The following is a 26,411-nucleotide window of genomic DNA, read 5'->3' as shown; positions in this document are numbered from 1 at the left end:
AAAAAAAAAAAAAAAGTTATATAAATGGAAGCATACTGTTTGCAACCATGTGGGATTGGCTTTTTTCACTCAGCACAACTTCCTTAGGTTCATCCAAATTGGCAAGTGTATCAGTAGTTTGTTCCCTTCTACTGCTGGTAGTATTTCATTGGATGGATGTAGCACAGTTTAACCATTCATCTGCTGAGGGACAGCCAGGCTATTTCCAGTGTGTGGCTATTATGAAGAAGCTTCTGTGAACAACTGTGTATAGAGGCTTTTGTGTGAGCCCAAGTCTTACTCCTCCGCCCAAGAGTCAAACGGCTGGATCATATGAGAGCTGCCCACTTAGTTTTTAAGAATTTACCAATCTATTTTCCAGAGTGCCTGTACCATATGACATTCCCACCAGCAAGTGGGAGTGATCCAGTTCCTCCGCATCCTTGTCATCATTCATTCAACAGATGTTTATTAAGCAGCAAACAAGAAGTGTAATTTGTATTATCAAATAGGAGCTTACATCCTAAAAGGTGTGTAGATAGGTAATACACAAGTCAACAAACTGAGTAGGTGCTAAGAAGAAAATAAACAGTGCTGTGATAAGGGCAGGCAGGCCAGAGGCACAGCCAGTGATTAGGAAACCAAACAGCCCAGGTTCAAATCCACCACTTCCCAGCTGCGGGGCTGAGGCAAGCGCCCTCACAGCCCTGTGCCCTGGTTTCCTCATCAGTTTCCTAAGAGAACCCATCTCCCAGGGCTGTTGGGAGGACTGAGCAAGATAATAGCAGCACAGACCCTGGGTGTGGAATCCATCAGTTTAAAAGACTCTGTAAGCCTCTCAACACCCCAGGCAGCAATGATGAGAAGCCACAGCTCAAAGTTTTGTGGGCTTCCTGAGACAGAGTGCCCCCAAGTGCTCAGAAGGGAGACCCCCACCCCCTCCATGGGTCAGAGTTCCCCTCTGGAAGCTCTGGGAACGACCAGACAGGGACACAGTGGAAGAGGGGACAGCAAGGCCTCCACTTACCCAGAAACCAGCAGAGGAGACTCCAGGGCAGGATCGGAGGAGTTGCTCAGGGTACCTGGGCCTCTCCGCACCCCGGAAATCTGACACCATTCCCCAGGCTGGAGGAATCACCTGAGCCCTCGCGGAGGGGCCGGGCACAGGGGCCTCCCCAAACTCTTGGGCCACAAAATAGCTGTTTCCTGTGCCGGGCTGAGGAGAACAAGGTCATCAGGAATCTCTCCTCCCCATTGCTGTCCCCAGTCTCTCCAGGGCCTGGCCCACAAGAGAGAACTGAGAGAAGCATACTGGTGGGCATCTTGCAAAAGAAACAGGGAAACGGGTGGGGCCGGGTCCCTTCTCCGAGAGGAGGGGATGGTGAGTCAGCGAGGCCCCGAGCCTTTCTGAGGAAGAGGCCCTGCTGCGGTGACCTGTTTCGCGGGCCTCCCTGTGGCCTGGGATGGATCCGCAAGCTGCTTCTTTCCTCAGGGCTGGTGAGTCTGGAACCGGGGCACCTTCTTATGTAAAGCTCCTTCCAGCCCTGCAGACGGACAGCCAGAGGGCCACAAAAAGCACCACAAGGGAGGGTTGCCGTCTCTGACCTTGACCTTGGCTTACTCTCTGGTATAAACTGTCCCAGGGGAGGAAGGCAGCCGGGAGGCCAGGCTGTGAAAGGGCGCTGCACACTGGAGTTAAAGAACCAAGCCAGCCGGTATCACTTCTCTCCTTAAAACCCTTCCTCGATCTCAGGGGCCCCCGGAAGAAGACCAATCGTGATGGATGGTTCACCAGGTCCGGAATGACCCTTCCCCCCATCTCTCTGCTCAGGGCACATGGGCCTCTGTTCCCCTCCACCACAACACGGGGCCTCTGAACAGGCTCATCTTCCTGCCCCCAAAATACCTGGCCTCCAGCTTGCCCCTGGGTGAGCTCCTACTTATCCTTCAAGTTTAGGTTCAGGGGTCATTTCTCCAGAAAAGGCTTCTCAGACTCTCCCAACCCCACTCCAGTAAGGGCCCACCTGTTAACTCTCTCTCCAGGCATTCTGAACTTTTCCTTTAGAGTTTAACCACCAGTTTAAATGATGTTGTTATCTGAGTGATTATCTGACAAGTATCTTCCCTCAGCACATGGGGAGTGCCATGAAGTCAGAATAATGGCAGTGACATTATTACTTTTAACAACAGCTCATCACGTTTATTAAACACCTACGATGTTTTTACAGCATTATCTCAGTGACCCCCCACCAAAGCCCTGTGAGGTCAATACTATTACTACCCTAATTTACAGATGGGGAAGTCACGTCAGTCCTGTCCATGGGACCAGGCACTCTGTAAATGGTTAGTTTGGGGGTGAGGGGGGACACAGATGTTGAGGGTACATTCTGATTATTCCTGCCCCCTAATGTCCAAGGTAGAGAGGAGTGGAGTCCACGGGAGAGCAGAAGCCCAGGTCCACGGAGCACATTTGTGTCACACGCTGGTTATGTATAGCCTCTGATTCCACGGGCTCCTTCTGGTTCTACAAGTGTTAGTCACTCAGTCATGTCTGACTCTTTACGAACCCATGGACTGTAGCCTGCCAGGCTCCTCTGTCCATGGAATTCTCCAGGCAAGAATACTGGAGTAGGTTGCCATTCCCTTCTCCAGGGGATCGTCCCAACCCAGGGATTGAACCTGAGTCTCCTACATTGCAGGCAGATTCTTTACCATCTAAGCCACCAGGGAAGCCCTTTCAGGTTCTAATGCCTCTCCAATCCAAGAAGACACTAACTGAGCATATTATTTTTTATTCTCATCTCTTGGCTGTGCAGCACAGCAAGTTCCCCAACCAGAGATTGAACCCGCATCCCCAGCGCAGAGTGTTAACCGCTGGACTGCCAGGTAAGTCTTCTTGGGCAGCTACTGTGCGTCAGGCATGGCCAAAGCACGAGAGGCACAGCAACAAACAAAACACAGGGAGCCGCATTTTCACAGGCTCACGTCTGCTAGGGGGATGGATACAAAGTCCTGTTCTCCTTCAGGAGAGATCAATAGTGGTTGAGGGGGGTGATGGTTGGTGGAGGGGTGGGACCAAATAGGTGGAGCACAGAGCTCTGCAGCGACCCTACATGACAGTGTGATGGTGGATACACATCACGTGTGTTACAACCCACGGCAGGTAGAACATGAAGCATGAGCCCTAACTATAAACTACAGACTTCAGTTAATAATGTCACATCAGTGCTGGTTCATCAATTTAAAAAGACATACCACGCTAATAGGAATGTAAATAAAAGGGGAAACTGTATAGTGGGGAGAGATGGAGTTTGTGAGAACTCTCTGTACTTTATGATCGTTTTTCTGTATACCTTTAAAACTCCTCTTTCTCTTGAATCCATTCCCATCAGCTCTATCTTTGGTTTTCCCACCTTCACTTGCTCCTTGCACATCTCCACTCTGCTGGTTCTCAACTCAACACCTTCACTCTTCCCCTGGTGCCACCTTCCACCCTCTTCTCTCACCCCCACATCCAGTCCATTCAAGTTAGTATTGGCCCCACCCTCAAATTATGGTGAGGATCTGCCCACTTCCCTGGTCCTCCCCCTGCTCCCCGCCAGCCTGGGCCGTGAACCAAAGCAGGAGCTCCCAGCCCTACTCCCACACACAGCCAGAGGGAGTCTGCTAACTTGAGTCAGACCGTCTCCCTCCTCTGCTCGGAGCCCTCCTACAACACATTCAGGAAAAAGCCTCGGTCCCTATAAGGCCTCACATGTAACTCTGACCCCATCTCCTCCCGTGTTGTCTGTTGATTTCAGCTACTGAGGTGGGTGTGCGATGGCATCTCGTGGTTATCATGTGCATTTCCACATGATGATTAAGGATAGTGAGGGATGTGCTTCAAATAATAATAATAATGAAAGGTTATTTAAATCATAATATTATTATTTAATATAACATGATACAAAGGGTTATTTTTTAAAAATATTATTTAAATAATAATAATAATGAAGGGTTAAATAGCATCACTGACTCAACAGACAGGAATCTGAGCAAATTCCGGGAGACAGCAAAGGACAGTGAAGCCCAGCGTACAGCAGTCCATCAAATCAGAAAGAGACGGACTGGACTTTGCGACTGAACACACACACAATGAAGGGTTACTATTTACATAGAACTTACTATGTGCCAGGCACTCATAAGTGTTTTATAGATACAGGTGTCTTTCCAACCCTTTTAGACCAAATGAATACTGGGATCCTGGATGATTTGGGTTTTAGAAAAGCGATGGAGAACTTATACCCAGCAGGGTCTCGGGAAGCATCCGTCACATTGCTATTCCTGCAGTGATGATAATCTGTTTGGAAAACATTCCACCTAGGACTGTGGATCTGTATTAAACCCCTGAATCCCTACAACCACTTTACAAGGGAGTTAGTGATATCATCTCCAGTTTACAGATGGGAACACCGAGGCACAGGGAGGTTAAGTGTCGTGGCCACACTCACATGGGTGGGAGGCTGGGATTCCAACACAGGCCTTTTGTCCCACGACTCTTCACGGGTTCTTAGGGTGCGTGGGTTTGCGCATGCTCAGTCGCCCAGTCCTGTTCCACTCTTTGGGTCCCCATGGCTTGTAGCTCACGAGGCATCTCTGTGGGATTTCCCAGGCAAGAATACTGGAGTGGGTTGCCATTTCCCCTTCCAGGGGAATCTTCCTGACCTGTCTCTTGCCTCTTCTGCACTGGCAGGTGGCTTTCCCCCTGAGCCACCTGGGAAGCCTGGTTCTTAGGGTAGCTAATAGGAGATTAATCAGTATTGAATGAACGAATGAGATTAAGCTGGGAAAGAGAAAACTCAGGCTTTCCAAGGAGTTATTGCTCATGGCAGGAAGATCAAATACAAATACCACTGAGTGAACTCTGTGTTTAACCTAATTAATTTAGTTTGAATATAAGATCTACCCAAATACAAAGTTAAGATTTCCCCCCTCAAAAATGATCTTCAGAAATAAGAGTTTTCACATAATTTTCTTTTGAACAAAGTGCCATCTGGGAAAAAGCCACAGTAGCATCTAAAGATTTCAGTGATGCCAGCTTTGGCAACAATAAAAAAGGAGGGATATAGTATAACAGACTCAGGACCTGTTCTGGGGGGCTTGACCTCACAATTCCAAGTGTTATAAGTCACTTAAAGAGGCCCTTTAAAGACAGAAAGCAAGATAGGGACAAAGAAATCATTTAATTTAAACAAAATACTCAATGTAAAAAAGTCTTACTGTGGACTTTTGGAAGGGGCATTTAAACTAGAATTTTGAAAACTGAAAAAAAGGATGTGTAAAGTAAGACTGAAAACCATCTCGAGGCAAATTGCTGCTGTGTGGGATGAAACTGCATTTTCCTAAACTGTCATTTATTATTCATATTGGAATCATTAGTCTGACTGACTCAAAAAAATGAATGCTTATGTAACCACTTTTATATGTTCATATTTTTTCATTTATTAATTTTCTGTAATTGCCTTTTTAAAAAAAATCTGTTTTTTTTTTCTTTCTTAATGTAACAGAGTAAAAGTTATTGGCTACACATTAGAGATCACCAATACACAACTAAAAGGGGAATTTGAAAAAAATTGTCTAATGATATAAGACTATTTGGGATACAGTTTCCAGAAATGACTTAATACACAGATTCAAGAAGTGCCACATCACAAGCACTTTAGAGGTAGGTGGAAACAGTGTATTCTGGAAATATGCATCGATGACTGAAAAGGGGCTCCAATGATGAGAAGGAGGTCTGTGAATAGTATGAGTGACATTTTACGGAGTGAGAGGATCTAAGCCACATTTTTAATTCAACATTTTTAATACCATGATTCTAAATGTGTCACAAAATTAATAAGTTAAAAATATAGATAGGCTGCTGATTATGTCATCAATATCCCTAAATATTTCAAATAGACCCCGAAACTTTAAAAAAATCTTTTCTCTGGAAAGATGGGGAATCACTTTGCCTTCAGTTCAGTCGCTCACTCTGCTTTGGGATATATATACACATGTATGTATATATATAATATTAGGGGCTTTTGTGTATGTATGTGTGTGTGTGTGTATATGTATATATATAAATAAAATATTGGGGGCTTCCCTGGTAGCTCAGCTGGTAGCTCAGCAGGTAGCTTAGTCTGCAACGCAGGAGATCCCGATTTGGTTCCTGGGTCGGGAAGATACTCTGGAGAAGGGATAGGTTACCCACTCCAGTATTCTTGGGCTTCCCTGGTGGCTCAGATGATAAAGCATCCGCTTGCAATGAGGGAGACCTGGGTTCGATCCCTGGGTTGGGAAGATCTCCTGGAGAAGGGAACGGCTACCCACTCCAGTATCCTGGCCTAGAGTCGGACATGACTGAGCGACTTTCACACTTCACACACTTCATATATAATATTTTATACAAAACATATACATATTTTTAGATACAAGGATTTTTTTTAATCTGGAAGGAACACATCAGGCTTGAAAAAATGATTATCTTGGCAGAGTCTAGGTCCTTTGATCTTTTTTTTTTAAACAACAAGCAAATTATTACTTTGATAATCAGACACACAGAAAAACAATACAGTTTTATAATGTGAGGCTCACCAAAGGACACAATAAAACAATAGTTCCCACCCTCAGCCGCACCCCGGAAACATCTGGGAAGCTTAAAAAAAAAACCCATCCCACGCCTGGTCCTACCCTTGGTGACTCTAGTGAATGCTCTGGGGTGGGGCCCAGGCCTTGGGGTTTCTTACAGCTCCCCATGTGACTCTAAGGTGCCACAAAGATGAGACACCATTAAAGCAAAAATTTTCAAATTTTTCTGCAGAGCAGGTTACTAAGTGCCTTTTAGAAAAGCAAAAGGTTCCATCGTCAAAGAAGCAGGTTTCTTTCCTGCAAGATTTCTCAGAGCCTGCAATATGCAAATATGCACCATTATTTTTGCAAGAAAAGGACACAGTACAAGGCAGCCATCCGTGTGTGTGTGCTTGCATGCGAGCGTGTGTGCTCAGCATCTCTTCTTTCCAGCAGCCGTGCTGTTAGCAAGCCCCAGCCATTCTACCTGCTAACCTGCCCTCTCCTCACCCTCCACTCCCCCAGCTCTGGTTCTGTCCTCCATCCTCTGCCATCTGGATTCTTGCAGAAGCCGCCTTCCTGCTCTCCCACAGGCCCTACAATTCACAGCCCACAAAGGTGGGCTGAAGGAGATCCCTGGTGGGGACACACAGAATTTGAAAAAGCTTCTGCTTCTACCCCTGAGACTGCCTGCGATGTCCCAACTGCCTCCCAGTGATCATGGGAGGGACCTGTCTTAAGGTGCAGGTAGGTGCATCATGGACAGCCCAGCTGCCGCAGGGTGAACCCGGGTTCTCCACAGCACGTTGAGCAGCCCAGTCCTCAGCCCTGAGAACGCCTAGACTTGGGGAGCCCACACATTTCCTGACAGTTTAAGTTGGCACAAATCAGGTTTTCTGTTACTCGTGGCCAAAAGCATCTGAACTAAATGCTCTCTATTAAATTACTCTGTTTCGCTGGTCAGAAGTTTTTGCACCAGGTAAAATGATACTACTTGGTTTTCTTGCTTATCTGTCTCCCCTGACTTTCCAGAATGCCAGCTACATGAGATAGGAACACGTGTCCATCCTATTCTCACCATGTCCCGTGGCCCTGAAACGCTGCCTGCCAAAGAGCTGAAACAAGCCTTTGCTGAAAGAATGATTGAGCTCATGTAATTTCTCCAACAGCTCCAAAAGGTAGGTGTTAACAAATACCGAACTCCTCCCCACAACCACGCAGCCCCTGCACGGTCTGCCTCCACCTTCCTCTCCCCAGCTCAGGATCCTGCCGTTAGGCTGGCCGCCTTCCAGTTCCTTCCAAGTCAAGCTCCTTCCCACGTCCAGAACTCGCTGATGCTGTTTCCTTTACTGGGCATGTGCCCTGATCCATGAAGGTCTACACAGCCTTCAGCACATGTGTGTGCATGCTCAGCTGTGTCTGCCTCTGTGTGACCCTGTGGACTGTATCCCGCCAGGCTCCTCTGTCCATGGGTTTCGCCAGGCTCCTCTGTCCATGGGTTTCGCCAGGCAAGAACACCGCAGCGGGTTGCCATTTCTTCCTCCAGGGGGATCTTCCTGACCCGGAGATTGAACCCGCGTGTCCTGCATTAACAGGCGGGTTCTTCACACTGAGTCACTTGGGGAGCCACACGTCCTCAGGCCTCCCCTCAAATGGCAGTCTGTATGACAGATGTCCTCTGACCTCTCTGAAGGGACAGATCCCCCTGGATAGGCTCTCCTGGTTCCCCCATTGGGGCACGAACTGCAGAGGTAATGACTCGGCTCATTCAGTGATTACTTACTGAGGTTGTGTTTCCTCCACGGAACCACGGGTCCCAAGAAGGCAAGGGCCCCTTTGTATCTTCAGAGCCCCCTGAGGAGAGCTGGCACACAGTAAGTGCTTAATAAAGACCACACCTGCCTACAGTGGCGGATATTTACTGCTCACTGAATACCCGGCCCCGTGCAGTTAGGCAAGGCCATGCAGCCAGTTCCAGGTTGCAGAGGTGGACTGTGTCACTCCGGCCTTGGCATCTAAGCTCTGCTGTGTGACCCTCTAGTTCCAGCGCCCTGCCGTGGTGACCCTGGAGTCTGCATGTTCCCGCTCTTCAAGATAGGGGAGCCTCCCCCCCAATGCCCACCCCCACCAATCTTGGGTCATGAGTAAGAAGTCAACATTTGTTGCATGCAACTTCTAGGATCTCAGGGTTAATTTGCTCCAGCAGCAGAATCTTGTCTCTCACTGGCATTCTCCGTGGATGAATGAAGGCAGAGACAACTGTGATTACAGACTGGGAGGTGAGGAGCAGGGAGGTGGCTTCAGCTGCCAGTACTGAACTCACTGAAAGGATGAGAGGGGGAGATTGAATAACTGCTCCCTGGGGCATCACCACTTTCAGTGCCTGCTGCGGCAGATGAAAGGACCCGGAGCCCCCCACTCCCTTCAGACAGAGCCCGCCTCGGGGCCCTCATCAAACGCAGCCCCTTAGGGATCACAGCCAAGGCTTGGCCCCTGGGAATGGGGAGGAGGCCACTCCAAACCCAGCAACACCCTGGAAAACCCTATTAGCTAGTGGAAGCTGAAACAGCAAGGCTGCATGAAGGGCCTGGGCTAATTCGGGCTGACAACCTTCCCTCGGAATCACCCACTGGGGCTCTGCCCTCCCGGCTCCATCCCAGAGAATAAATCACACTGTCAGGTCTAATTTGGGACTCGGCTGATGGGCTGAGCAGAGAGAGCATCCATGCGTTCTGGCCACAGAGGTCAAGGGCAGCCCATGTGTTGGAGGCTAGCGCTCGCTGAAAGGCCCAGGGACTAGATGGAAAGGGGACGGGGAGACTGAAAGCTGTCGGCTTCCAGTACACACTGAACAAACTCCTCTCTTCTTCCATAAAATTTCTGGCTCAGGTCTCAGCTGTTTCCAGAGCACAGTCCAGGCACCCTGCTAGCTTGGAGCTGGGCGCAAGGTAAACACTCGTATCTGAGGAATAAACAATCCTAACAGCAGCAGTGAGCGCTTATTATTACCTTATAGGTTGGTGACTAAAGGATGCCTAACTTCTGACATGCAGTAAAGGCTAATGAATGAAAGTGGCCACCATCACCACCACCACCATGGTCATCTCATCTACTAAGTGACGACTTCAGCCAGGTATTAAGTATTTGAGATTCACTGTGCTGTTTCTGTTCAGTTGTGTCCTACTCTTTGTGACACCATGGACTATAAGCTGCCAGGCTCCTCTGTTCGTGGGATTTTTCAAGCAAGAATACTGGAGTGGGTTGCCATTTCCTCCTCCAGGGGATCTTCCCGATCCAGGGATCGAACCTGCATCTCTTCTGCCTCCTGCACTGACAGGCAGGTTCTTTACCATCAGCGCCACCAAGGAAGCCCCCAACATTCATAGTCATGTTGTAATTCTCAAGGCAATCTTAGGAGAAAACAGAAGCTCCCAGAGTTAGGCTCCCCACTTGGGGCTCACCAGTGATCAAGCTAAGACTAGACCCCAGGTGGGCTGGACTCTGAGCCTGTGCTCTCGGCCACTATGTCAGCCTGCTCTGATGGATTTCACCTCCTTCAAGAAGCTGAGCCTGAAGCCCCAAGCCAATGTCAGGTGTCTCTCCTCAGAGTTCCCAGGGCCTGTGGCCTTTCCTCTCAGCACTCTCATCGCTCTGGCTTGTGCACCTACAAAGCTTTCCCCAAATACTCTCTATCCAAGAGGGCAGGCCTGGGAGCCCAGTGCCCAAATGGGATCTGTTTGCTGGATGGACGGATGGAAACCCAAGTCCAAACCCTTCATCCTACAGGAAGGCAGTGGAGATAGAGCAATGAGAGCTGCAGTGCAAGAGTTTCCCTGAAGACAGGGGAGGTAGAGGAGAGAGAGAAATTGCTCTATGATGATTGCCATTCCTCCTTCAAGGGCCCTAGCTGCTCCCAGGAGACCTCCTTGACCCCCATGTTTGTCTGGGCACCTCCTCTGGGCTCCTCACCTCCTGGGTTTGCCCCATACAGCCTGGGCTGTGACTGAGGGGTCTGCCTCCCTTACTACATGAGGAACCCTGAGTCCATGGTCCACTCGGCCATGGGGCCGTCTCACTCACACCACTACACTACAGGGATGGGCACTGAGGAGGCACATGTTAAATATGTGTTGAATCCACCAGCAGAACCCCAAGAAAGGAAGGAAGGCTGGAAGCATCATTCTGGGAAGAAGAGTTGAAAGCACAGACATAGCTTGCTTGGAAATGGAGTTCAGGAGACGACTCTGCCATCTGCAAGCCACAAACAGCCCCCGGGAGGAAGGTGTGTGACCACTGCCCCTCACCAGGATGGGACCAGAACCACTGAGATGTGAACACAGAGCGGATGTGATTCACAAAGCAGCTTTTTAATGATCAAAACCTCCCCAAAGCAAATATGCTGCCCATCTCCTGCCTTCCTAGAAGAATTTAAGCTGAGGTCAGACAGCTAGCAGTCTGGAACCCCAGGACCTTTAATGAAGCAACCAAATGCAGTGGCCAAGAGTGAGCACTCTGGAGACACTGTCAAGATTCCCACTCTGGGGCTTCCACAGTGGCTCAGTGGTAAAGAATCCACCTGCCAATGCAGGAGACATGAGTTTGATCTCTGATCTGGGAAGATCCCATGTGCCTCGGAACAACGAAGCCGGTGCACCACGACAACTGAGCCTGCGCTCCAGAGCCTGGGAGCTGCAACCACCGCGCCCACGTGCTGCAGCTATTGAAACCTGTGTGCCTTAGAGCGCATGCTCTGCAACAAGAGACATCATCCCAATGAGAAGCTCACGCACCACAACTAGAGAGTAGCTCCCTTCCTCACCACAACTAGAGGAAGCCTGCCTGCAGCAGTGCAGACCCAGCAGAGCCAAAATAAAATCACTTTTTAAAATAAAATAAATACATAAATAAAGGCTCCCACTCCAGCTCCTCTACCTGGCAAAGGGCTTCACCTCTCGGCACCTCAGTTTCTAAGTCATTACAGTGGGGAGATCACAGCAGAGACATCACAGGATGGGTGGAAGGAGTGAATGAGATCATGCGTGTAAAGTGCTTACAGCAGGGCTTGGCAACGAGTCAGCACCCATTAATGTGCGTTATTATTGTTTTTCTTCCCCTGTGGAGCCAGACACTGTTGGCTGGCTAACCCACTGACACTCTTGATTCCCTTTTTCTCTAGCTTCCCCCTCAGAAGATGTTGAAAAGCTAAACGAAACTTCTCACCTTCCTTGGCAGCTCAGATGGTAAAGAATCTGCCTGCAAAGCAGGAGACCTGAGTTCGATCCCTGGGTCAGGAAGACCCCCTGGAGAAAGGAATGGCAATCTACTCCAATATTCTTGCCTGGAGAATTCCATGGACAGAAAAGCCTGGTGGGCTACAGTCCATGGGGTCACAAAGAGTTAGGCACAACTGAGTGACTAATACTTTCATAGTTTAGAACTAGGGGAGGTTATATGGCCCATTTCTGGCCAAGGATGCATAAGTGGAATCTTCTGGGGAGGGGGATTCTGGGAGTGCTGAGCAGTTCAGAACTGGAAAAAAAGAAAAAAAGAAAAAAAACAGGCTGCTGGCATTGATGCACCCTTCTGTGTGCTGGCTGGAGCTGCAGCAGCAACTTTGGAACCATGAGCGAAAGGCCAAGGGACTCAAGGAGGCCCCAGCTTAGACATTACTCAGCCTCTGAACTAACATTGGCAGCCAACTACCTCTTGGTTTGTTGTTACGGAACAGAAAGCAACCCTCATTTATTTAAGCTGCTGTGAGCTGGGTTTTCTGCTCTTGCAGCTGAAACCATTCCAGGCTGCTGCACCCACCATGACACGAATGGCTCAGGGCACATGGCCATGGTAACCGTCTGCCAGCCTCAGTTCAGGTCCCCTGCTGAGAACTCCTGATCCAGAGAAGAAAGCATGGAAGGCCAAGACAGGGCAGCATTTACCAAACCTGAGTGGCTGTGTTCTACCCTCCCTTTGCAGTTGCATCTATTAATATGTCCCATTATACAATTACTTACTTAATAAACTTGAATATATATACATATATTTATATGTAGAATCTACATTCTTACTCAAACAGCAAAACTGGTCTCCTCTGCTACAAAAGTAACTTAATGAATAAACACAATGAAAATGAACAAAAGATAGTCATCCACTGATTTCTGAAAGCTAACTGATGTACCATAATTTGGGTTCAGGTGGTTGGCAAGAATTCCTCATTTTTGTCTTCTATTGGGGAAAAAAATATCAGAAGATCTGGCAAGATTTAGCATTTCCACAGGGCAGCAAATGGGCTAGAACTAAGCAGGGGCTGCTCCTCAGAGAGGGAACACGTTTTCCTGTTTGCCACAATTCCCAAAACCCTATTCAGAAGTGAGTTAATTCATTCAGCTCTCCTGCCTGGCAGGTGGAAGAATTAGGTCAGGGCCTCCTCAGAGAAGCCTTCCTGAGTCGCCTGGTCTAAAATTGCCCTCTTGGACTTTCCTGGTGTTCCGGGCACTGGTTCAATCCCTGGTTGGGGAGCTAAGATCCCACACACTGCACAGTGTGGCCAAAAATAAAATAAAATCGCCCCCAGTTGCTCCCAGTGAGTCCCCTTTCCTGCTGTACTCATTCTTATAGTACTTATCCCGACGTTCATTCGTTTGTCTGTTGTTTTATCCTTCAGTAGGATGTCAGTGCCTGCAGGGAAAGGATTTTGTCTGTCCTGTTCATTCCTGAATCCCCAGTACCTGGAACATAACAGTAGGTGCTCAAATGCCTATTTGTTGAGGGAATGAATGGAACAAATGAAGGGACAAATGAAACCCCATCTCCTGCTCTCCAGTCCCTGATGTACTGGTTACGAGGTGGGGACAATGCTGGTCCTCCTGTGGCTTGAGAGGCGATACTAGGAATTCACTCAGAAACTGGAACTTCTACCGTACTAAATTTATTGTTTTTTTTTTTTCCATTTATTTTTATTAGTTGGAGGCTAATTACTTTACAATATTGTAGTGGTTTTTGTCATACATTGACATGAATCAGCCATGGAGTTACATGTATTCCCCATCCCAATCCCCACTCCCACCTCCCTCTCCACCTGATCCCTCTGGGTCTTCCCAGTGCACCAGGCCTGAGCACTTGTCTCATGCATCCAACCTGGGCTGGTGATCTGTTTCACCATAGATAATATACATGTTTCTATGCTGTTCTCTCGAAACATCCCACCCTCGCCTTCTTCCAGAGTCCAAAAGTCTGTTCTGTACATCTGTGTCTCTTTTTCTGTTTTGCATATAGGGTTATCGTTACCATCTTCCTAAATTCCATATATATGTGTTAGTATGCTGTAATGGTCTTTATCTTTCTGGCTTACTTCACTCTGTATAATGGGCTCCAGTTTCATCCATCTCATTAGAACTGATTCAAATGAATTCTTTTTAATGGCTGAGTAATATTCCATGGTGTATATGTACCACAGCTTCCTTATCCATTCGTCTGCTGATACCATACTAAATTTAAAAAAAAAAAATTTTTTTTTTTTTTTTGGCCATGCTGCACGGCATGTGGGATCCTTAATTCCCCTATCAAGGACTGGACCTGAACCTGGTGCAGTGGAAACGTGGAGACTTAACCACTGGACCACCAAGGAAGTCCCCCTTCTACCACGTTATAAAGGGCCACACTAGATTAAAATGAGTCCCTATGAGACCATAGGGCTTCCCTGGTGGCTCAGCTGTTAAAGAATCTGCCTGTAATGCAGGAGACTCTGGTTCGATTTCTGGGTCAGGAAGATCCGCTGGAGAAGGGATAGGCTACCCACTCCAGATTTCTTGGGCTTTCCTGGCTGCTCAGCTGGTAAAGAATCCACCTGCAATGGAGGAGACCTGGATTTGATCCCTGGGTTGGGGTAAGATCCCCTGGAGAAGGGAAAGGCTACCCACTCCAGTATTCTGGCCTGGAGAATTCCCTGGACTGTATAGTCCAAGGGGTCGCAAAGAGTCGGACACGACTGAGCGACTTTCACCTCACTTCATGAGGCCATACAAATATATGTTAATAGCTGAAATAAATGAGGGAAAAGGGACAGGTCTTCCTTACAGAACTAATCATGAGGACAATTCATAAATGTAAAAGGAATGAAGGACATTAAAAAAAAATCACCATTGGGAAATACCACAGTAATAACTTACATACAAGATGCACCCTACCAGTGCCAAAATGAGTGGGTGCAAGCTTAAGGAGAAACTCGTGTGGTCTCAAAGCACCTCTCCCAAGATAACTATCAATTACAAAGGGAAAAACAGTTACCAGACAGTGGAGAAAGCCAGCAGACAGCAACCTGACCGAGTGATCCAGGTTAACATCACCAGTGATAAGACATGCGGACCTGTGGGTGCCATGCACCATGACGGGCACCTCACCTCTGAGGTGTTCTGCCAAGTAACGCATAAGCTGCAGTCATGAAGAAATACCAGAGAAACCCAAACTGAGACAATCTACAAAATGACAGAACCGCTCTCTTGGAAGTGTCCCAGTCATAAAAGACAAGGAAAGCCTGAGGAACCGAGGCAGACTAGAGGAGGATTAAGGAAACGGGACCACTGAACGCAGTCAGGGATCCTGGACAGGATCTTGGAACAGCAAAAGGACATCAGTGAAAAAACAAGTGAAACGAGTCTGTAACTTAGTTCACCGTACTGGGCCAGAGTTCACTTCCTGGTTTTGAAAGCTATGCTACAGTTGTATAAGATGGTAGCATTAGGCGATGCTGGTTGAAGGGTAGATAATGTGAATGCTCTGTGCTATTTTTGTAACTTTTTATAAGTCTAAAATTCCTCTAAAATTAAAAAAAAAAAAAGTTAATAAAGAATTGGGCCAAGAAGCATCCCACAATGGAAATCTGGTCTCAAGAGACTGCCCCACAAACAAGCTTTCGTACCTGGGCAGAGCCATAGACCAGGATGAAGGAACATGAAGAGACCCAAGAAACAAACGAGGAGGAAGATGCTGTCTAGAATTTTTTAATTAAAAAAAAAAAAATTGTTTTTTGGCCACAAGATCTTAGTTCCCTAACCAGGGGTCAAACCTGGGTTCTTTGCAGTGAGAGCTTGAAGCCCTAACCACTGGATTGCCAGGGAATTCTCTCTCTCTGTCAGTCAGTCAGTTCAGTCACTCAGTCGTGTCTGACTCTTTGCAACCCCATGGACTGAAGCACGCCAGGCCTCCCTGTCCATCGCAAACTCCCAGAGTTTACTCAAACTCAAGTCCATCGAGTCGGTGATGTCATCCAGGCATCTCAACCTCTGTCGTCCCCTTCTCCTCCTGCCCCCAATCCCTCCCAGCATCAGGGTCTTTTCCAATGAGTCAACTCTTCGCATCAGGTGGCCAAAGTATTGGAGTTTCAGCTTCAGCATCAGTCCTTCCAATGAACACCCAGGACTGATCTCCTTTAGGATGGACTGGTTGGATCTCCTTGCAGTCCAAGGGACTCTCAAGAGTCTTCTCCAACACCATAGTTCAAAAGCATCAATTTTTCGGCACTCAGCTTTCTTCACAGTCCAACTCTCACATCCATACATGACCACTGGAAAAACCATAGCCTTGACCAGACAGACCTTTGTTGGCAAAGTAATGCCTCTGCTTTTTAATATGCTATCTAGGTTGGTCATAACTTTCCTTCCAAGGAGTTAAGTGTCTTTTAATTTCATGGCTGCAATCACCATCTGCAGTGATTTTGGAGCCCCCAAAAATAAAGTCTGACACTGTTTCCACTGTCTCCCCATCTATTTCCCATGAGGTGATGGGACCAGATGCCATGATCTTAGTTTGAGTCACTCAGTTCCCAAACTCAACTGTCTGGTCCCTGCAACTCAGCCAATACCATTATCTGCATCCAGAGCCTGCATGCCAGAATCTTCTGTTCTCCCACTTGCCACACTCCTGGGGTCTCTTGGTGCTTCAAGGGTCAGACAGCATCCCCTCTCCCAAGCCCCTTGTGGCATCCTGCCAACAAAGGTAGCTGTCCTCGTTTAGGAATCCCCACTGTCACCTGGGACACCCCCCACGCCGAGGCCCCCTCCTCTGGTCTAGGCCAAAGAAACCAAAGAGGGTGCGCACTAGCCAAACACCCAGAAATCCACTTCAAAACATGTTAAAAATCTTCATATTACAGGTAAGTACTTACCGTGTACACATATTTTAATTTCGTGTAACTACTCGCACGACATTTTTAGCCTATAGACACACAGCACATCCACACGGTGGGGGATGGGGCCATTCTGTATCCTAACCGTGGTAGCAGTTACACAATGGCATGCATTTGCTTAAACTCAAAGAACTACACACCAAAGGGTGAATTTCACTTGGTGTAAATTTTAAAAACGAAAATTAAAAAGTTGAAATCAAGGAAGTGAGGTCCGGCTGGACACCCACCCAGCTACTGACAGTCATTACTTCGGAGGGAAGACATCAGACTGTGGGTGTTGGGAGGGACACTGAAGGAGACTTCTGTCTTTCCCCTGATACTCTTCCAAATAAAAATTTTAAAAAAATAAGAAAGAAAAGAGAAAAAACCAACAAAAAAACCCTCAAAAACCAAAAAACAAGCAAAAAATAATAAAGAGACTTACATGCATGAGTTGTAAAGCTTAAGCAAACCTTAGTACTCACCCTTGGTATGTTCTGGACACTAGCGCTCCTTATGGGTCCCAGGATAGCCGAGGTCAAAGACTGTGCATCTATGGAGAAAAAAACAAAACAAAACACAAGGTTATGCCTTTGGCCAATATGAGCCTTCCTACCATAGTACCTACCCGTTATTCATGAATTCACTGCCTCAGTGAGCATTTATTGAATGGCTGCTGCGTGCCAGGCACGGAGGGTATGCCAGTGACCAGGACCAGGTCCATGGGGAGCAGACACTGCAGCAGGGGAGGGAGTTTTGTATTTCCTAGGGTTATTGGGCAGGGGTGGAGACATGAAATGAGCCAGCACATTCTGCTGATCAGAGGAGGTCTGAGGACGAAGACCTGAACACAGGAGACCATGAGCTACGTGATCATCTGGGAAAGAGCCTTCCAGGCACAGGGACGGCCGGTGCATGCGACCTGAGGTGGGTGTGTGTGCGCGCACATGAGCGTGTGTGTGTGCTGGAGTGGGGGTGGGGGGCGTGCAGGAGCTGCAGAAGCAGAGTGCGTGCAGGAGATGAGGGCAGGGAGGTGTCAGGAGCACAGATGAAAGCCCATTATAATGACATCTCCTTCAGACAACTGTGAGCAGAGGAGTGGTGGAGAAAAAGCTCTTGTCCTGACTTGTAACTCTGTATTACTAATTTATGTTTTTGAATATTTAGTATGGTTGTGCATCTTTAAGTGGATATTTCATGGATGAATGAATGTCTCTGGGTCGAGAGGCCACTGTCTGCACAATTCACCATCACATTTCAGTTGAGGCTAGGCATGAAGGCAGGAAGATGAGATCTGAGAGGACAACCTAGAACCTTCCCAGGTGCTAAATGGTGACTCTCTCTCCCTGTGTGCCAGGCTCCGTCCAGGCAGAATGTGCTGGCTCATTTCATGTCTCCACCCCTGCCCAATAACCCTAGGAAATACAAAATATTATTGCATCCATATTACAGATGAGAGAACTGAGGCACACAGTGGGTAAAGGGCCCACTAGCTGAGGCTGCCCAGCCAGTCAAAAGTACACTTCAGGGAGGATGAACCCAGGCAGTCTGGTCCCTCACACTTGCTCACAGCCTGCTCCCGACCACTTGGCCAGGCCACATGGTCATGGTGATCAACGAAGAGAGGGCTAACTGCAGGCTGGCAGGGACCCTCCCCGTCCTTCCCCGGTGCTGCCATGTCCACATGCCACCCACACACCAAGGCCGACCTCACACGCCAGCCAGATCCTCCAGCAAGCCTCCGAGGAAGGAAACCTAGCAAGCAGCTGGCCTACTTTCCAGAGCCTAAGGATGAGGACAGTTTCAATAATCGAGAAGCCAAAAGGAGTTTTTAGTTCTTACCCTTTCTCAGGCCAAGGACCCCTGCTGGCAACCTGGTGAAGAAGGGTGTGGGTTCTTTCTTAGAATCACATGCTCAAGCGTACAAAATACAATACACAAGATTACAAAGGAAATCAGTTATATTCAGATATCAAAATATCTGTAGCACAAAACCTATTCTGAGATACAGTCATCTTTGTGCTTCTTTACGAATGCTTTTGACAAACCTACACAGTGTATTAAAAGGCAGAGACATCACTTTGCTGACAAAGGTCTGTATAGTCAAAATTATGGTTTTTCCACTGAGAGCTGGACCATAAAAAAGGCTGAGCACCAAAGAATTGATGCTTTCAAGTTGTAGTGCTGGAGAAGGCTCTTGAGAGTCCCTCGGACAACAAAGAGATCAAACCAGTCAACCCTAAAGGAAATCAACCCTGAATATTGATTGGAAGGACTGATGCTGAAGCTGAAGCTCCAATACTTTGGCCACCTGATGTGAAAAGTCGACTCATGAAAAAGACCCCGATGTTGGGAAAGACTGAGGGCAAGAGAAGGGGGTGACAGAAGATGAGATGGTTGGATGGCATCACTGACTCAATGGACATGAGTTTGAGCAAACTCTGGGAGACAGTGAGGGACAGGGAAGCCTGGCGTGCTGTAGTCCACTGGGGTTGTAAAGAGTCGGACAGGACTGAGCAACTGAACAACAGTAACAATGAATGCTTCAAATCACAAGACCTTAGCAGTGGGTCCAGGAGCTACAGTCATTTAGAAAGAGACGAGTGTCAATGATAAGCTGCACTATCCGCAACAGTAATGTGATATGGAAATACTTTTGAGTTTTCAAGTGGCGACAAAGTCATGGGTGTTGCTAATACAATGTGGCTTGTGGTCTTTGTTCAGAAGGAATGGAAATTATTTCAGTTAGATGGTAGAGAAAATAAAGATGTAATTTTTCCCCAGTCAACTTCGTGATCCTCTAAATTCCATCTGAGGATTTCTTCAAGGGTCCATGAACCCGAGACTAAGAACACCTGTGCTAGTCCCGGGCTAGCGTAAATGTGGAGCAGGTGTTCGGGGAAGGTAACAACTAGGGGGTGTGGGGCGGATCCAGATCTGTGTGAGTTTCATATGGGAAGTGGTCCTGGGCACTGAGTGGTTTTGGTGCATCCTGTACCCACTTCCCTTTTCCAGGTCAGGCCCGGAACCTCATCTTTCTCACTCAGCCCATGGGATTCCTGTGAGGATGACCCCACCCATAGGTTGGTAGGGAAGGGAATGGTGTCATAAAAACACAGGCCTGGCCAATAAAGTCACTGCACCCCCTCTTCGAGAGCCCTAACCTCAAGGATGGCTCAGGGTGATGTGACCCTGGCACCAAAGCCAGCTGATCAGGTCCACAGAAGAGTCTCAGGACGTGAGCTGAGATAATAGAAAAATCCCGGGGGCTGCTAAGCTGGTCGGATATATACCTGGAGCTGCCCCAGAGCCTATCTGACAATAAAACCAACAGAGGACTGCAGAGCCAGGAGACAGAAGGAAATGGGGTCCCGGCAACCCTGAGATTGTTACACACAGAATGTCCCAGACTACAAGTTCAAACATTTCCTCTCATATGTAAGCAGGCTGACCTGAATTTCTACTTGTTCACACAACCGAATGACTCTCAACTGACAGAAGGGAAGGAGTGAGTACAGTTCTTGACAATTCCCACAGCTCACTACCAAGACACTTCGGAAAGCACAAAATAAAATTAGAAACAGCTACTATACATAGAATCATCAAATACAGAAAAACACACACTCGGTAAAAACTCAGAAATAATCTCTTGGGTGGTTGAAGTCCCTAAAGCTGGTCTATGAAATATACTAATGACTTTGATTTTTGACATGCTTGGACGGGCAGGAGGGAACCAGAAGCACCTAGAACACCTTCTTTTATCACCAGGCTTTATCATTAAAAAAATTCTTGGGATGATCAGGAAGCTCCTGCAATAAAGCTCCTGTAAAATTGTAATCAGTGCCTTTTTAACTGCATCGGAAATTGCTTTTCTGCCACTCATTTCCCCCCTTTCCTCCTCTAGAGTGATGCTCATGGCTCTTTAAAGGCCCATCAGCAGTGACGTGCGGTGGTGCCACGTCTCTCTGAGCTGGGAATCCATTTCCTGTCAAATGGAGGAAGCTGTGATGTCCATCAGTCTGGGGTCCCTGATACACAGGAGGGGCTGCAGCAGAAACGAAGATGCCCAAGGCATGTGGAAATGCAGCGAAGGCAGGGTTTAGCACCAGGAGTTCAGCCAGGACCCCAGACAGCCCAGAGCCCCTCTTACACCACCTGGGAAGGAAGGACCCCCGTTGGAGTTGCTTAAGTAATTCCAGCACCCACCAGAGCAACAGCCCTGGCTCATCTGTCACAGAGGTTACAGTCAGGGCTGCGCACCTTGCTTCCTAGGGTTTATACCAAGAAACAGAAGCCAGGATGAGAGAACCTCGGGGTGAGAGGGCATTCTGGCCTGCCTCCAAGTCTGATGACTCCTCCCCTCGGCCACAGAGATTGGCTCTTGGGAGACACACGTGATCCAAGCAAGGCCAATCACAGTCGACCCCAGACATTTTGCTGGATTACTGGGAGGAAGAAATGGGTGGAAGGTAGGGGCTGCTGAGGGTTTTTCTCTGCCCCCTGGGGGAGAGGAACGTCATCTGAGAATAAAAGTCAAAGCCGAAAGAGGCAGAATCCAGAAGTGGTGTAGGGTGGATTCCTGACAAGAACACCTGAGTGCGGACTCTGGTCAGGCCAGCTCTGAGATTTTTAAGTCCCAGAGCCATGAATTCCCCCTTTGCAGTTTAAGCCAGTTTGAGTTGGGAGGATTCATTCTATCATTTACAACAGAAATAACCGACTGTTAGAACTGGAAGGGACCTCAGAAATCAAAACGGTGCTCCTTCGTGTTCCAATGAACATAATCCTTGCAAGGAGCTGACAAAACAAAACTGTCTTGTCTCTCTAGGAATGCCCCCTCCTTGTCTCCACCCCCCAAACTGTCTCAGGGATGTCAAAGACCTCTGAAACCTCTGTTCATAGGAACCAGGTGAAGAACTCTTCAAGCTAGTCTGATCTGCCCACTTAATGGATAAGGAAACTGAGGTTCAGGATGCTGAGATGTCTTGCTTGGGACTCAGGGCCAGTTGCGGGCAAAGCCTCCTCAGAGCTCCAGGAGGTTTCACCCTGAACTCCCCTGAGTATGGTCCTTAGGGAGACAGCTGGGGGCCTCCATACCCCCATTCCCCTACAGCAGCTCTACTTTTTTCTGTTTTTAAAAATGGGCTCTCAGGGAAGTGTCTGACAAAAGTTCCATTACTCCACAATCAACATCCTGAAAACCAATCTCTTATATCACATTTCATGGTGTTTACATGTTAATGATCTTGGCTTTGATCCTTGCTGAAATCCTGTGAAGCCGGCTTTATAGCCATGGCTCCAGGCAAGGTGCTTCTCCAAGGCCAGCCAGCCCTGGCGCTGCTCTCCTGACCCCAGAGCAGCCTATGCACCTGGGTCTTTCTGTCCCTGCACTTCTTCCCTTCAGTTTCCATCTCAGCTCATATGGAAAAGGTCATTCACTCATACCTCTTCACAAAGACCAAGTAAGGAAGTTGTGTGTGTGTGTGTGTGTGTGTGTGTGTGTGTGTGTGCGCGCGCGCTCAGTCGTGTCCAACTCTTTGCAACTCCAGGGACTGTACCCCACCAGGCTCCTCTGTCTATGGAATTTCCCAGACAAGAATACTGGAGTGGGTTGCAATTTCCTACTCCAGGGGATCTTCCTGGCCCAGGGATCGAACCCACAGCTCTTGCATCTCCTGCACTGTCAGGTCGATTCTTTACCACTAGTGCCACCTGGGTAAAGGGGTGGCTAATCTGACTGGTGAGAGCCTTTGACTGGCACTGGCACCCACTTTCCCAGTCGGCAGGATCAGCAGCCCCAAAGGCTGGGACCAGGCCCTACCAGCTCCTTTCTCGCCCTGTGCCCAGAGACGGCAGCTTTCTGTCTTTTACTGAGCAAGACACACATCCTGGCCAGTGTTCATCCAACCTCTAGGCACCCCCCTGACCAGGCGGTCATTGCGGCAGATCTATAAGTGGCTGGCCTAGGCATTTCAATTCGAGGTGAAGGAGAACCAAGCCCAGGAAGGGCCTTCTGCTACAAGCTGCGTTCTCTTTTTTAGACTTTACCAGAGCTTCACATTGGGGGCATGAGGGACCTACTCACCTACTAATAAAGTGTCCGATCACCCTTCATTTAGAGAAGATTCCCATTATACCCATCCCTACCCTGTCTCTGAAACAGCAACTTCGGAAAATCTCCATTCACTGAACTGCCTCTACCCACCTCCCAACAAAGAAAAGCTGCTACGGGAAGAAAAGACTTTGCCGTGGGAAAATTCAGGCCCTCAATTGCTATCTTGTATGACAGCCACTGGGATCCTCTTGTAATTAATCATATTTTCTCTTATGACCTATATTCTATTAATAACACATACTAACGATTCAGCACTGGTTCTTTCACTGACTGATTCAGTCCACAGTCATGACCAAGGCTGGATCACTCACTACAAGGATCTTAGAGCTTCATCTTCTGTCGTCTCCTCAGCCTCCACCCCTCCCCAACCCTGTCCCAGAGAAGCATCTTGGTATTGGGCTCTGAGCACGGAACTCTGAGGTCTTCACTGTGCCAGCGGTGGGGTGGGGTGGGGGGAACCGTCTCGTGGTTGTCCTGCCTCCAGCCTAGCCCAAGTAACTTCTGGTTGAGTGGCACATGACATACCTCTACAGAAAAACTGCTCAGGTAAAGCGTCCATGAGTGACCATCTTATGCACAGCAGACTGGCTAAGAAGTCAGAGTCTGATACCACCAAATGTACTGAAGTTATGGAATTAGGGGAAGTCACTGCAGGTGGGAGCGTATGTTGCAACAGTCATCTTCAGAGGACAGTCTGGCCACTTCTTGTAAAGAGAAAGAGACGGTGACCTCGGTGACATGCTTCACTTTCCCCACTGACTGGGGTCTGAGATTCCCTGCCAAGTCTCCAGACCCACGAGACCTTGTGAATTCTCATTCTGGCTTGAAGGGTAAGGCTTTGATTTTTGTTACATGCCAGGAACTGTTTTCAAGTCAACTATCAACTCATTTAACTGTCATAACAAGCCTGTGAAGGAGGGTCTACCAGCATCCCCATTTTTAACAGCTCAGGAAACTGATGCACAGAGGGGTAGCCTGCCCAAGGTCACACAGCCAAGGAGATGGTGCAGCCAGGCAGGATTCAAACCCAGCGGGTCTGGCACCAGAACCACCAACCATGCCACTTCCCAAACAGAGTTAAAAGAAAAGGCTCAGCCCGGAACCCAACCTCATTCCACATTCAGACACCATTTTCAGATGGAACCAAGACCTAAAGGCAAAAGGAAATTACAAGTGTATCTAGAAGATAAAGCAGAATCGTATCTCCACACCGGGGTAAGCGAACATTCTCAGTCAGGGCATCTGGGAAGGTGTTTGCTCTCCTCACGAAAAGAATGAGGCTCACCCACACGACCCTCTGCCCCTTCACCCGTCTGCCTTTTTCCAGCTTGGAATGTGGACATGATACTTGGATTTGAGAGGACCCCTCTTGTCTCCAGAACACTCCTCTGCCAGAAGGAAAGGACTGAACTCTCAGGGTGCCCCAGCCCCATGGGGAAGGTGGGGGCAGCAGCCTTCCTGCAGCCACGATGGGGCACAGCACTGGCATTCACTCTGCCAAGTTACTGAGTCACATTCTCTCCCTGTAGGTGTTATAAGACACAAACCACCTCCAATGTGTTGAAGTGACAATGCCACCTGTGTTGTCTGATACTTGCAGCTCAATGCACTCCTGACCGAAACAGACCTGCTCCATCACAGTGCACCATCACACCACTAACTAGAGTTTGTAAAGAGCCTCTAACAGGAGCCTGAAACTGTCTCAAAAAGTCCCGATTCAGAGGTGAACTCTGAGAATCGGAGATTTCCATCAAGCATGGCTGATCATTACTGTTGTTGAGTCGCTCAGTAGTGTCCAACTCTCTGCGACCCCGTGGACTGCAACACGCTAGGTTTCCCTGTCCTTCACTACCTCCCAGATCAGAGGCATCCAGAAAGATGACTTGGTGGCTGAATTAATTCTCAAAGGATCTGAACTGAAGAGGGCCTTCTTTCTCCCCATGGACCCTAAGAGCTGTCGCAGAGGCCATGATTTCAAAGGCCATACCCCACCGATTGGCAGAAATGCCTAGAGGTCTACCGGCTGCAGGCTCACGGGCTGGGGAAATCCTGCAGAGCTTGTGGATCCTTTTTCCTCCTGTCAGTAGGCATTTGCTGGATGTGCCAAGAGTTAAGCCCCTTCCTGCACTCCTATGAAAACAGCCTGTCAATGTGGTTTCGACTGCCGAGTGCTTTTCCACAAAGCACTCTCTGGAACTCAGCTCATCAGATGGGAGACCGAACACTGGTCAATCTACCAAAATAGGTCAGGCTTTATTTTTTAATCCTCTTGTTCATTGTATACACTGAAAGGGAAGAATGAGAAAGAAATATTAACAGTGAGAATGTCTAGGATTATTTAACCTCTCTGTGCCTCAGTCTCCCCATCTGTAAGGTGGAGATGAGGATAAAGTAAACTACTGTTGTTGTTTTTCAGTCGCTCAGTTGTGTCTGACTCTTTGAGACCCCGTGGGCTGTGCCCCACCAGACTCCTCTGTCCATAGGATTCTCCAGGCAAGAATACTGGAGTGGGTTGCCATTTCCTTCTCTAGGGGATCTTCCTGGACCAGGGATCAAACCTGTGTCTCCTGCACTGTCAGGCAGATTCTTTAACAATGTGCCACCTGGGAAGCCGCATGAAGTAAATTACTGCATGAAAAATGTTTAGAGCAGGACTTATCATGTACTAAATGTTCAAAAAGGTGCAATACCATTATTTTTAATGCTGGTGACATGGTCAGTTTTTTGGACTAAAAGACTGCAAGAGGCTTCAAAATCTCCCCCTCTGGTCAATCAGGCAGAGAAAGGTACTCCTTTGATCCTGGCCATTTAGGGAAGGAGAAGGCTTGAAAGCCCAGGCCAATGGGCAGAAGTTGGCTGCCAGGGCCCAGGGGCAGGAAATGGACCTTCTGGTGTGAGCTGTCCAGCTAGTAGGCATTCTTCCCTTTCTTCTTGGGATGCTCAGCAAAGACTACATCTCCCAAGCTCCCCCGAAGCTCAGTTCAGTTCGGTCACTCAGTCGTGTCCAACTCTTTACAACCCCATGGACTGCAGCATGCCAGGTTTCCCTGTAATTCACCAACTTCCAAAGCTTGCTCAAACTCATGTCCACCAAGTCAGTGATGCCATCCAACCATCTCATCCTTTGTCATCCCCTTCCCCTGCCTTCAATCTTTCCCAGCATCAGGGTCTTTTCCAATGAATCAGTTCTTCCTATCAGGTGGCCAAAGTATTGGAGTTTCAGCTTCAGCATCAGTCCTTCCAATGAATATTAAGGGCTGATGTCCTTTAGGATGGACTGGTTGGATCTCCTTGCAGTCCAAGGAACTCTCAAGCGTCTTTGCCTACACTACAGTTCAAAAGCATCAATTCTTCAGCACTCAGCTTTCTTTTAGGTCCAAATCTCACATCCATACAAGACTACTGGAAAAACCATAGCTTTGACTAGATGGACCTTTGTTGGCAAAATAAGGTCTCTGCTTTTTAATATGCTGTCTAGGTTTGTCATAGCTTTCCTTCCAAGGGGCAAGTGTCTTTTAATTTCATGGCTGCAGTCACCTTCTGCAGTGGTTTTAGAGCCCAAGAAAA

The 26,411-nt window shown here is 48.1% G+C and overlaps 1 protein-coding gene across 10 annotated transcripts in view; it reads right to left on the bottom strand.

Moving 5' to 3' along the window:
* Positions 1–26,411, bottom strand: part of SIPA1L3 (signal induced proliferation associated 1 like 3) — a 252,031-nt gene that overhangs the window by 132,959 nt on the left and 92,661 nt on the right. For 9 of the 10 annotated variants that reach the window (XM_061139187.1, XM_061139184.1, XM_061139183.1 and 6 more), the window contains one exon: positions 17,215–17,282. The gene's annotated coding sequence lies outside the window, so the exon portion shown is untranslated. Of the gene's footprint in view, positions 1–17,214; positions 17,283–18,571; positions 18,604–26,411 lie in introns of all 10 variants that reach the window. The other variant, XM_061139185.1, reaches the window with a different exon arrangement.

Source organism: Dama dama, chromosome 4 (genome assembly GCF_033118175.1).
Source record: "Dama dama isolate Ldn47 chromosome 4, ASM3311817v1, whole genome shotgun sequence".
Lineage (NCBI taxonomy): Eukaryota > Metazoa > Chordata > Mammalia > Artiodactyla > Cervidae > Dama > Dama dama.
Note: the sequence above shows the minus strand (reverse complement) of the source record. Positions and strands in the feature narration are given on the sequence as shown.